General features: G+C 42.2%; 1 pseudogene; it reads right to left on the bottom strand.

Annotated features, from left to right (window-relative positions):
* Positions 1-9447: 9447 nt before the first annotated feature.
* Positions 9448-9566, bottom strand: LOC134967217 (5S ribosomal RNA; annotated as a pseudogene).
* Between the last annotated feature and the right edge of the window lie 1817 nt (positions 9567-11383).

The following is an 11383-nucleotide window of genomic DNA, read 5'->3' as shown; positions in this document are numbered from 1 at the left end:
AAACAGCAAAACGAGAGGATTACTTCTCTCACCTTCCAATTGACTAATCTAGAACACATACATAAACGATCCCATTCTACCCAAATTTTAAACCAGATCCTGAGTGTTAGAGGTGAACTTCAGTCCCTCCTGTCTGAGCGCACCAAAATTCCCTTCAATATCGCAACCAAAAATTCTATAAAAAAGCAACAAATCTGACTCCCTTCTGGCAGCGAGACTCAGTGCAAAGAAAGTCTCTCAAACTATTCTGGCTCTTAGAAATTAATCAAATGCCCTTAGCTACGATCCAGGTTCTACCAACAACTCATTCTTTACTTGCTATAAATCTCTTTATAACTTGCCTGTCCCAGCTCCAAGACCCAATATGCCCTCTGTAATTGGCCAGCATTACCTGGACGCATGTAACTTTACTAAAGTCTGAGAATCTACCATACACACCCTCAACTCCCCTATCTCGATCGAGGAGTTTCATTCAGCCCTGAAGACCCAAAAACCATCTAAAGCACCAGACCCCGGTGGTTTTCCCATGTCCTACTACAAGTCTTTCTCTTGCTTACTAGCTCCCCATCTGGTTGCCGTTTTTAACAAAGTGATGCAAGGTGAACCTTTCCATGCTGACGTCTTAAAATCGACAATCATTGTGCTCCCCAAACCTGGAAAAAAAAACACACTTTGCACGCGCTACAGGTCTATTTCACTCATCAATGCAGACATAAAGCTACTTGCAAAAATATTGGCTATTAGGCTCAATATATCTGACACAATTAATCAATGCAGATCAAGAGGGATTTGTCCCTACAAGACAGGCCCTAGACAATACTAGGCGTACAGTCAATTTAATCTTGCACATCAATAAACATAAGATCCCAGCAGTTCTGTTATCGTTAGACACTGAAAAGGCCTTTGACCACCTGTCCTGGCCTTTTATGTTTCAAATATTGCGGTCCTATGGCCTATGTGGTGGCTTTATGTCTGCATTGTATGCTATGTATCATAACCATGTGGCATTTGTTTCCGCTAATGGGCTCTCCGAGCCTGTGTTTGTCTCCTCCCCTGGGTAATGGCACCAGGCAGGGTTGCCCCCTGTCCCCTTTGTTGTACGCCCTAAGTATTGAACCCCTCGTGGCTAATATCAGGCAGAATCCAGATATAGAGGGATCGTGGTTCAGGGATCCCATTACAAAATCTCACATTTTGTGGATGATGTCCTTCTTTCTTTATCATCTCCATTGACATCCCTTTCCAATTTACAGGCTGAACTTTCCATATATTGTACTTTATCAGAACATAAGGTGAACAGCACCAAATCTGAAGCTTTGGCTTTCCACCTTCCCTACACCTCGATGCAGCTACTGGAGCTGAACTTTAACTATGTTTGGAGGCCTAAGTCCATGAAGTTTCTTGGAATCCAGATCACAAAATACTATTGCCAGCTGTTTAAAGCTAATTACATCCCTCTCTTGCACTATATTAAACAGGATATAGCTAAGTGGACTCCCCTGTGCATTTCATGGATGGATAGAATAAACTCGATTAAATTGTCTATTCTGCCAAGATTGCTTTTTCTATTTCAAACTATTCCTATAGTTTTCCACTCCTCTTATCTTCGCACAGTGCATATCTCTGTGTGGCCAATTCGTCTGTTCTAATAAAACAGCTAGACTCAGCAGGAAGTGTCTCGCTAAAACCTCAATCAATTGGGCTTAGGCCTACCTATATTTGAATGGTACTTCCAAGCCACACAACTGAGCCATGTAGTAGCATGACATTCCCAGGAGGGGTGCAAGAAGTGGGTGACTCTGGAAAACAACCTGATTAACTATCACCCATTCAGCCTTCTTCCATGGCTACCTCTGTATATGATACCAGCCTCGGTCAGCGCCACTCCTTGTGTCCAATCAGTACTGAATACTTGAGATAGCCTCAATAGAAATCACAAGATAGCACCATACCCTTCTCCTCTAACACCTATCTGGCGCCACCACACTTCTCCTTGGGTCGTATGGCTTCTTATATGCACCATTGGGTTACAGTGAGTATAACCGGGCTTAAACACATTTCAGGGGAATTTGCCCCAAACAACTTTTCATCGCTCTGCGGGAAATACAGAGAACCACAATCTAAACACTTTGACTTTATGCAGATTATCAGTTTTGTGCGCTCCCTGAGTAGGCCTGACAAACTTAGACCTCCAAACCCCTTTGAATGAATATTTTTTATACTTCTGACCATAGGGGCATTATATCCACTCTCTTCTGGCCGGCTCCCCCTCCTCCAAGGAGCCATTCAAACTAGCTTGGGAACGTGACTTGGGTGTGACTCTGGAGGAGGGGGCCTGGTCAGAAATTAGAGAATTGGTCACTAAAGTCTCTATAAATTTGAATATCAAGGAAAATGCCTACAAGGTATACTCAAGGTGGTACATATTTCCAGCACGAATACACAATATCTTTACCTTTAGCTCAGATCCGTGTTGGAGACACTGTGGTTCCAAGGGGTGTAGTATGGTTTGCCGATGGTCGGGGTCCTGGCACCCAGCATACCAGCCCCAGGATCCTGACTGCTTGCATGACAACAGCGGGGTGAGTGCAAATGAACCCCTTGTTGGCTTGCTGCTCTCACCATGCTGCAGGCATGGTGGCCATGCTATTTATCCTATCTCCAGGGGGGTTGTGGACCCCCAAGAGGGAGAATAGGTGTTGGTATGCTGGGTGTTGGGATTCCAGTGCCGGTATACTGAGTGCTGGGATCCCAACAGCCAGCATACGGAAGACCACCCAATTCCAAGGGCTCTTTGTAACACGTGTGGTGGGATTGCCAGGGGATTGGCCCTTACTGCAATGATTTTCTCTCTCTTAGGACACATCCTTAATTCCTCCATCCCCAAAACTCCACTTTGTGCATTTCCAGACCGGAAAGCAAATTATGCAACCATATATTCAATTCTGCCAAATTATTGATAGTGTTATGCACACCAGTGCCTGCAGGAAAGTACTGGTGTCAGAACTGTTATGCACTCCAGTGTCTGCAGGAATGTACTGGTGTTTGAACTGTTATGCAAAACAAATGGACTCACAGACAAACTGGGGAATATGACATAACGTACACAGAAGGTAATAGGGTAACAAAATACACACAAAGTGAACAGAGAAGCCCAGAGGCTAAGGAACTGGGTATCTCCCTTGTATTAGAACTGCACAGATGGAAAAAGCAAGATGTTGTGTTTTAATACGTAGAGAACCCGAAATGCTGTTGCTAAGGGCAACAGCAAAACCCTAAAGGGTTACCAACGGGTGTGGCAGTAAACTCCTTGGTCAGAGGTGGAATGATAGACACAAGGAGAGTCTCCACAATCCTATTTCTCACTTGCAGTGCACAGGTTTTAGCTTACTGCCACTAAACTGACCCCTGACACCTAGCACAGTGAGACAGGATTAGACAGGCAAGTCTTAGAATACAGCCGCAAACTTGCTAAGTTCACAGAGTAGTAACAGAACCCCAGCAAGCTAAACGACTGACTCCAGTCTTACTGCTAGGTCTGGATTGGCAGAGTGTAATACCAAATCCCCAGGCCTATTTGCAGTAAGCAACAAACAAATACAAAGCTACACAGTACTGGCTAACTTTCATGAACTGACTAACCAACAAAGATTCAGCAGCATCTGCTTACCCTGAAAAGAGGCCTTATAAAGCAGGTGCTGTCCACGCCCCACTCAGACCTCACAGACTGTGAGAACAAAAACCAGCACCGGATCCCCTGCCGTGCACAGAGCCTATAACCACTGCACAGCAAAAGACCCGAACCGGAGTATCAGCTGCGCTCAGGTTACTCCACTAGCACTTGTCTCCCGGTTGCCATGACGACGTGGCAGCACAGGGCAGGAGACCCTAACAGATAGCAGCTACTGGAAACAACCCGCTGCCCCATCCCGACAAGCGGTGATCAACAAAACGTGGTTTGTAGCCTCAATGGAATATAAAACAGCCCTACTCCACAATTCAGTAGATTATTTTTCTGCAGTCTGGAGCTCTTGGTACCACCATTTCCAGAGACAGTTGCCTTGCGCTCTGTAGACTCTCTCGCTACCTTCTATGCAGGTCTTGTCTTACCCCCTTTCATTTTGGTGTTCTCACTTATTCTAACAACCTCAACATGGTGCCCTTCCCTCATCTCCTCCCTCCACTATTCATACAAGGTCTCTTTGCTTTTATTTCATTTGTTTTGCATGTATATAAAAAGTATTAAATTCAAATTGGACTATATTGCCATCTTACATCTAAATGTTTAATATGTCCTGCAACATTTATTGACCCATCCCCAGGTTCATTGTATTACTGGTTACAACTTGTTGTATTGCACTGTTCTCCACTTTTCAAAATAAAGAGAATAAAAAAAATAAAAAAGGTACTGCATTGTTGTAATGTAATTCTGTTTAAATTACATATTGTTATTGCAAGTTCTTTATGTTGTGGAGTCCTTGGAGGAGGACGTCAGTTAATAAATACACTGTGTAGCAAAATCTTCAAAGATGTCCTTATTGTGGAAAGCATCCTTGCCCCTCTAGGAAGAGTGAAGAAGAGACAAGGTACTTGTGTAGAGACTTAGTACTTTCCTGCAACTTATAAAAGCATACTTACATTGTGGCCAAAGTCAGTCAGACACAGAAGATATAGAATCATAATCCAGCGGAACGTGACATGGCAACATCTCCTATTTCATTTTCTCTGGCAACTGCCAGAGAAAACTAGATTTTCCAAACACACCTATATCTATATGACAGCCACATAATTCCAGGGGTGCCTTGTCTGAACCCGCTCATTTCTAGTAGATATATCTTCTAGTGTGCACTGTGTACCCAGCATTATAGAGAGGTTCATCTCAATTATTTCATATTAGGGACTCAAAGAAATGGCTCCAATTAGTCAACCTTAATTTTAAATTATTAATTTTCCACATTTTGGGATTATTTTCAAGATGCACATTTGTTGTATCGGGTTCTTTTCCTTTATTTCGTAAATGGTTTTTCCTTAATAATTTAAGGGCTGCGTAGGGTTATTGCAAGACCTTGCGGTGTTAGAAGAACAGTTTCAGTGATCTTGCCTTGCATCAGCTTTCCATTGCACTGCAGCACTAGATGGGCCAGGAGCTCCTGTGAGGCACAAACAGTTACTGAATAAGTGCACAGTATGGAGCCTCATGGTGGCTTACAGCCAGGAAGCTGTCTAGCTTGCCAGGCTGAGGCATTCTGGTGGCACAGTGGGTATCATTGCTTCCTCCAACAATCCTTCTTGTGATATGAAATTAGTTTGGACTGTAGAGTGGTAAGCTCCACTAGGGCAGGGGCTCAATAACAAAAAAATTACTGCACAGTCCTGCTTAGCACTGTTCCGAACCCACTCAAACTCAACTTGCCCCATCCAGGGCTGCAGTGGGGGCTCATGAGGGCTGCTAAGACATCTAAGGGGCTGCTTTATTTAAAAATAAAATATGAATAAAATAAACAAGACACACAGGTATGCCCACATGCGTTTAACTGGGACACACAGGTATGCTCACATGCGTGTAACTCGGAGCTGTGAAAAATGAAAATAAGGCATCTACCACAAAATATGTAAATAATCATGCAATTAATAAATGGGGAAAAAAAAAAAACAGGATATTTTCACAAATTAAGTCTCCAGACTCCATGGAGGGGAAAATATCCAATCTTGATCCTGTGATATACACCAGTTTATTTGCATACCAGCATTAAATCTGAGATTATTGTAATCCCTGAAAATGGAGAAGAGTGTACATATTTGGAAGCTTTGGCCCCTAATTTTTAATTTTGTCCAGTAGTGTGGTAATTATATAATTGCTTGGTTAAAGTCCTTTCTGTTCCACACCAATATAGGCGTGGAGGTGAAAGCCTGTGTGTTGTTCCTGATTGAGTTGCCTCTGTGTTTTTTTAATCACCTTCTTGACACTGTCCTCTTCTTCTTGCCTCTTCTCATATTGTGAATAGTCATCAAATATGGAAGTGATATGTTTGTAGCTAGCTATGATTCAGAGAACTTGGCAAGCTTTTTCCAGGGGACAACCTGTTGCTGAAATGATGGGTTTATTGAACTGTGCATGTCCTGTTTAAACAACAATCCCAAGGACAATTACATCTTGCACCTCTTTTTTGTCTTTGCATTATCTTCCTGAACAAAAGAAGTAGTTTATCAAAGAGCCCAGAAGCCATTCCCTGATCCGCTACAAATACTGATGGGGCGAGTAGAGGAACTAAGAGCTGGCATGGCAGAAATGTGCAAGGAATTAAAGAGTTTTGATAGACAAGCCATGGAACCTCGAGAGGCCAGGCGACAAGTGGAGCAAAGGAGACTGAACACTGACTGGTGGACTCCTTCACATTCAATGAGGCATCAACCCACTGATAGATTTGATTCACAGGGGTGCCCAATCTGCCGTCGGTGCACCGGAGCGGACACATCAAGAGGAATTGCGGTCAAGCCAGATCTTTAAACTCCACTGCCCCGAGGATAGAGAACAACCCTTGGGGGGACAAACAAAAATAGACCTGACACCAGAATGGTGGTGGCAACAGTACATGAGACAGTGTCCAATTATAAACATCTTACTGAATGGCATAGAACTACCAGCCATGCTTGATACTGGGTCCCAGGTCACCAGTATACAGTTAAATACTGAAATATTGGGGAGCTTAACTGGTTCACCTTCCACCGCTAACATGGTAACATTTAATCGCCAGTAATGGAATGGGAATATCTTGCCATGGATACTGGGAATCTGATATTCAAATTGACAATGTCCAGCTGCCTAAGTAAAGATGTATCATTACTAATGTAGATTATGTCAACGCTAATACCCCTGTTATAATATGGATGAATGTCCTTCAATATTGTTCCAATGAATTGATAGGGGCACTGAAAAATACATTTATCAAGAACTATAGAGGACTATAGAGCAATGAGCATTGCACTGTACAATAACAATCCTTCTGGTGCACCAGAGATTTGCCAATCAGTAGGGAGAGATAGGAAATGTATGGTTAGCAGATTACCAACCTGTGATTTTGCAGCCTTATTCCAAAACAATTGTGTGGGGCAAGGCCCATTGTGGACCCCGGGGCACTAGTTACAAAGCTATGGTGGAGCCCAATGAGATTAATTTTCAGGATGACATAGTTGTTGTGAGATCACTAGTTCAAGTGGAAAATGGACAAGTCTCGAATTCTGAATCCTCTTAACCACCATATTCAGTTACTTCATAATTTCGTAGGTGCTAAACTGTTAAAAACTCTTTTCAACACATTATTTCAGTGCAAATCAGTGCAGTATTATGGCAAAGAATGATTCGAACCTGGAAACATTGGCATGGTGGAAGACCATACAGATTGGGGATGGAAATACCCTACTTGAACAGAGAGAAGGAGTTATCCAAGTTGTTCAGGAAAAGTTCAAATCCTTTATTAAAGACCCTATGGATATTGGGAATGTAACCATCATTCAACACCATATTGCCACGGGAGATGCAGTACTGATTAAAGAGAGGCATCGACCCCTTGCACTGGCTCTATACCAACCAGTAAAGCAAATGCTGGAGGACATGAAGGCCTCTGGTGTTATCAGGGAGAGCCATAGCCTATGGGCAGCTCCAGTAGTCTTGGTAAAAAAAGGATGTGCAGTTAAGGTTCTGCATAGATTATCACAAATTAAACAATGTCACACATAAGGATGCATACCCATTGCTGTGGATAGAAGAGCCACTAGGAGCCTTGAAATCAGCCCAATATGTCTCTACAATTGAATTGACTAGTGGCTACTGGCAGATTCACATGGCTCTTGAAGATAGAGAAAAAACTGCCTTTACTACTCCACTGGGGCTATTTGAGTTTGAGTGTATGCCCTTTGGGTTATGCAATGCTCCAGGAAACTTCCAGTGAGTAATGGAGCATTGCCTAGGATAAATAAACTTTGAGATGGTCTTATTGTACCTTGATGATATTATTATCTTTTCTAACACCTTCCAGGATCACCTTCAACACCTGAGAGAAGTTTTCAAGCAGCTAATAAAGTATGTGATAAAGATAAAATATTCTACCTTCTCATGTCAAAAGTTTCATACCTGGTCCACGTAGTGAGTGCGGATGGAGTCTCTCCTGATCCAGAGAAAATTAGAGTCATGCAGGATTGGCCAACTCCTCAGAACTTCAGAGATGTCAGAAGGATTTTAGGCTGTGTGGGATATTATAGGCAATTTATTGAACACTTTTCCAAAATTGCAGCCCCAATCATTAAACTTCTTTGAGGGGTTCCTAACTCTGGTCATTCCAGGAATATTTATATTACATGTACCCCACAGTGCAAGGAGGCATTCACTCAGTTGAAGAAGATACTTACCAAAGGTAAGATTGACAGCGGAGGGAGTAGTAAGCCTAAGGGACAGCTCATCTCCGTACAGCCGAGGCAGACTGTTAGACAGGGCTGGGAGCTCCATATAAAGGCATTGCTGTCTACAGGAGAGGTAGTACAATAATTAGGCTGTAGTAAAGTGATACACTATCTCCAGTTCACAATATCAGCACAGAGACAGTAATGGCAGTCAGATAACAGAAGAATACAGAGATGAACAAATATTGCTGAAGCTAGGAACATCAACCAGTCAATCTCAGAACAAGCTGCTCACCACTGGCAGGGCGGGCACAGCCTGAACAAGGAACACCAAAAAATAGAAAAGAAGTGGTAGCGCTGGTGGGGTAAAGTATACCAACTAAATTTAAAAAAGCAGATACGTACAATACCTTTAAAATTGAATAACATGAAAATAAAAGAAAATACACAATAATTATTAAAAATATGCAACATTGTAGCATGTATTGGAGACACAAGTGGGTGAACTGATCCACTTTCAAAGTGTTAGACTGGACACATTCTTCTGCTACTGTAGCTGCAACATATACAATGAAGCCAGGAAGTGTGTAGTGTCTGATATAATAGCAGCTTTTGAAGATCTGAACACTAGCAGTATTACCGGCTATAGTTATCCGTGATTACTGATCGGGACTGCAGCATGTGATGAAGTCTTACCCACTAGGGAATCCTTGAGCCATGCAGTGTGCGCTGCTACACCCTTCTGTATGGTCCATTCTAGGAGTAGCAGAGGGGGTCAGACAGTGTTTGCATTCCGTGCGCCCACAGCAAATGTTCAGACCCGTCTCATGAGCAGATGATGGCGTAGCAGCGGTTGGAACCCATTAGGGTGTATGGCAGGTATTACCTCTGTGGGAGATTTACACTGTAAATCACAGTTCACTTTGAAATAGCAGCAGAATATTCTAAAGTCACAGGATGTTTAGGTTTTATTTTTATTTTTAATAATGTGTTGAAAATCTTTAAATAAATTGTATTAATACTTTTAGTGACAGCGCTTCTCTGTGTTTCTCTCTACAACACTCGGTATTCTTTGGAGGTCTCCCATCCAAGTACTAACCAAGCCTAGCACTGTTTGACTTTCAAGATCACATGAGATCGGGCAGTTGCAGTGCGGTATGGGAGTAATCAAATTGGGTGTGACAACACTAATGAGAGTGCACCTAAATAGGAGTAGAAATGTGTCTAATTAGCATGAAAGCTAAAAAGAATAGATAAGGATATGGATCTGATTTCTATGTTAGGCAAGAGGGCAATATACGTCACAATGTTTACTGCTGAGCATGCTGCCACTTTATTATATGTTTATTGTACTTTAAATTAATTTGTCTGAATGGAAGACACTACTAATCTTGTGGTTCATAACATACCTCAGCTGTCAAATGAGATATTGTTTATCAATAAATTTGGGCAGTGGGTTGTGGGTTTGATTGCCACCATGAGCCTATGTGGAGTTTTTATGCTCTCCCAACTTGCATGAGTTTCCTCTGGGTGCTCTGGTTTTCTCCCACATCCCAAAAAATATATTGATTGGTTAATTGGCTGTCAACCAAAATTAACCCGTGTGTGTGTGTGTGTGTGTGTGTGTGTGTGTGTGTGTGTGTGTTTGTGTGTGTGTGTGTGTACATGGGCATCACATTATATGTATCTATATTTCTTTAAAATAATGCAGTTACTGTAGTTATGTAATTTCAGCAGGTATGGTAAATCAAACTTGTTATTTTATAATGTATTTTATTATATTCTAGTCATTTCTCCATTCACTATGACAGTATCCAAAAATGTTATTCTTCCTGAATCAAATCTATAACACAGAATGAAATTAATAGGTTTTATGCATTTCCCTAGTAGAAATTAGGCAGAATTAGTAATCCCCAAATACTGTATGTGGGAAACGCCGCCTGAAGCTGTTATGTTAAACTCACAAAGGCAGGCAATTACAAGATCACCTGTCAGGATCCCAGCGATTACAATGCTGACACCGGAATCCCAACAGGTGGTGAAATGCTGCTGCAGGAATACCAGCACAACAGGATTTTTTCCCCTTTCCTCCCCTTCCCTCTGGCACAGCCAATTATGCAAACTCTGCCCCACAGGCTATACAAGAATGAGAAGCTGAATGAGCAGCAAGAGCCAGGCAAGTAAGGGAACCATTAATGGGTTCTTGGTGTGTGATTGAGGTTAAAGGGAGCTATGAGAAGGGGAGTTAATGAGTGCTGGGGGTGAATGGATTAATAAGTGCAGGTGACAGGGTTAATGGGTGTTGAGTGTGAAAGGATAAATAGGTGCTGGGAAGGATGGGGGGTCATTTTTGCAATGAGGGGGTTAATGAGTGCTTGGAGTGAAATGATTAATATGTGCTGCGAGGGTGTGGGGTAAGAGGTAATTTTTGCTGTGAGAGGGCTTCGTGAGTTCTCAGGGTAATTGGATTAGTAGGTTCTGGGTAGCAGGAGAATAGGGAGTGCTGACAGTGTGGACAAATGTGTTAATGGGTGCTGTGAGGGTGAGTTGATAAATGGATGTGCAAAATGACTCTGCCACCATTGTCATAGGCCAAGTGTGGTTTTATGGAAATGGTTTGAAGGATTGTATTGGGAAAATAGGGCAGTAATGTAAATCTTTGCCTAGGGTGCCTAGAACCCTCACACCATCCCACATGCCAATCATAATTGTACATGTAACTAAATGCTTCCACTAACCCCAAAAGTGGCACAAATGCTCTACTTGTATTGTATGAGGATAAGCAATAAATAAATCTGATGCTCTGATCATCTTCAGTTTTATTCTCTGCTTTATAATTGATTGTAGCTGTGTTTTAAGAAGAGAATAAAGCAAGTAGAAGCTGAATGTTACGAATAGGGGTATCCAATGGCCACCTGTTTCCCACCACTGCCATATAAAATGCTCCTGAAAGATTAAAGGGGTGCATGATTGAAAGTGTAGAATA

Source organism: Pseudophryne corroboree, chromosome 10, assembly GCF_028390025.1.
Source record: "Pseudophryne corroboree isolate aPseCor3 chromosome 10, aPseCor3.hap2, whole genome shotgun sequence".
NCBI classification, from domain to species: Eukaryota; Metazoa; Chordata; class Amphibia; order Anura; family Myobatrachidae; genus Pseudophryne; species Pseudophryne corroboree.
The sequence above is the reverse complement of the archived record's forward strand: the minus strand, read 5'-3'. Positions and strand labels throughout refer to the sequence as shown.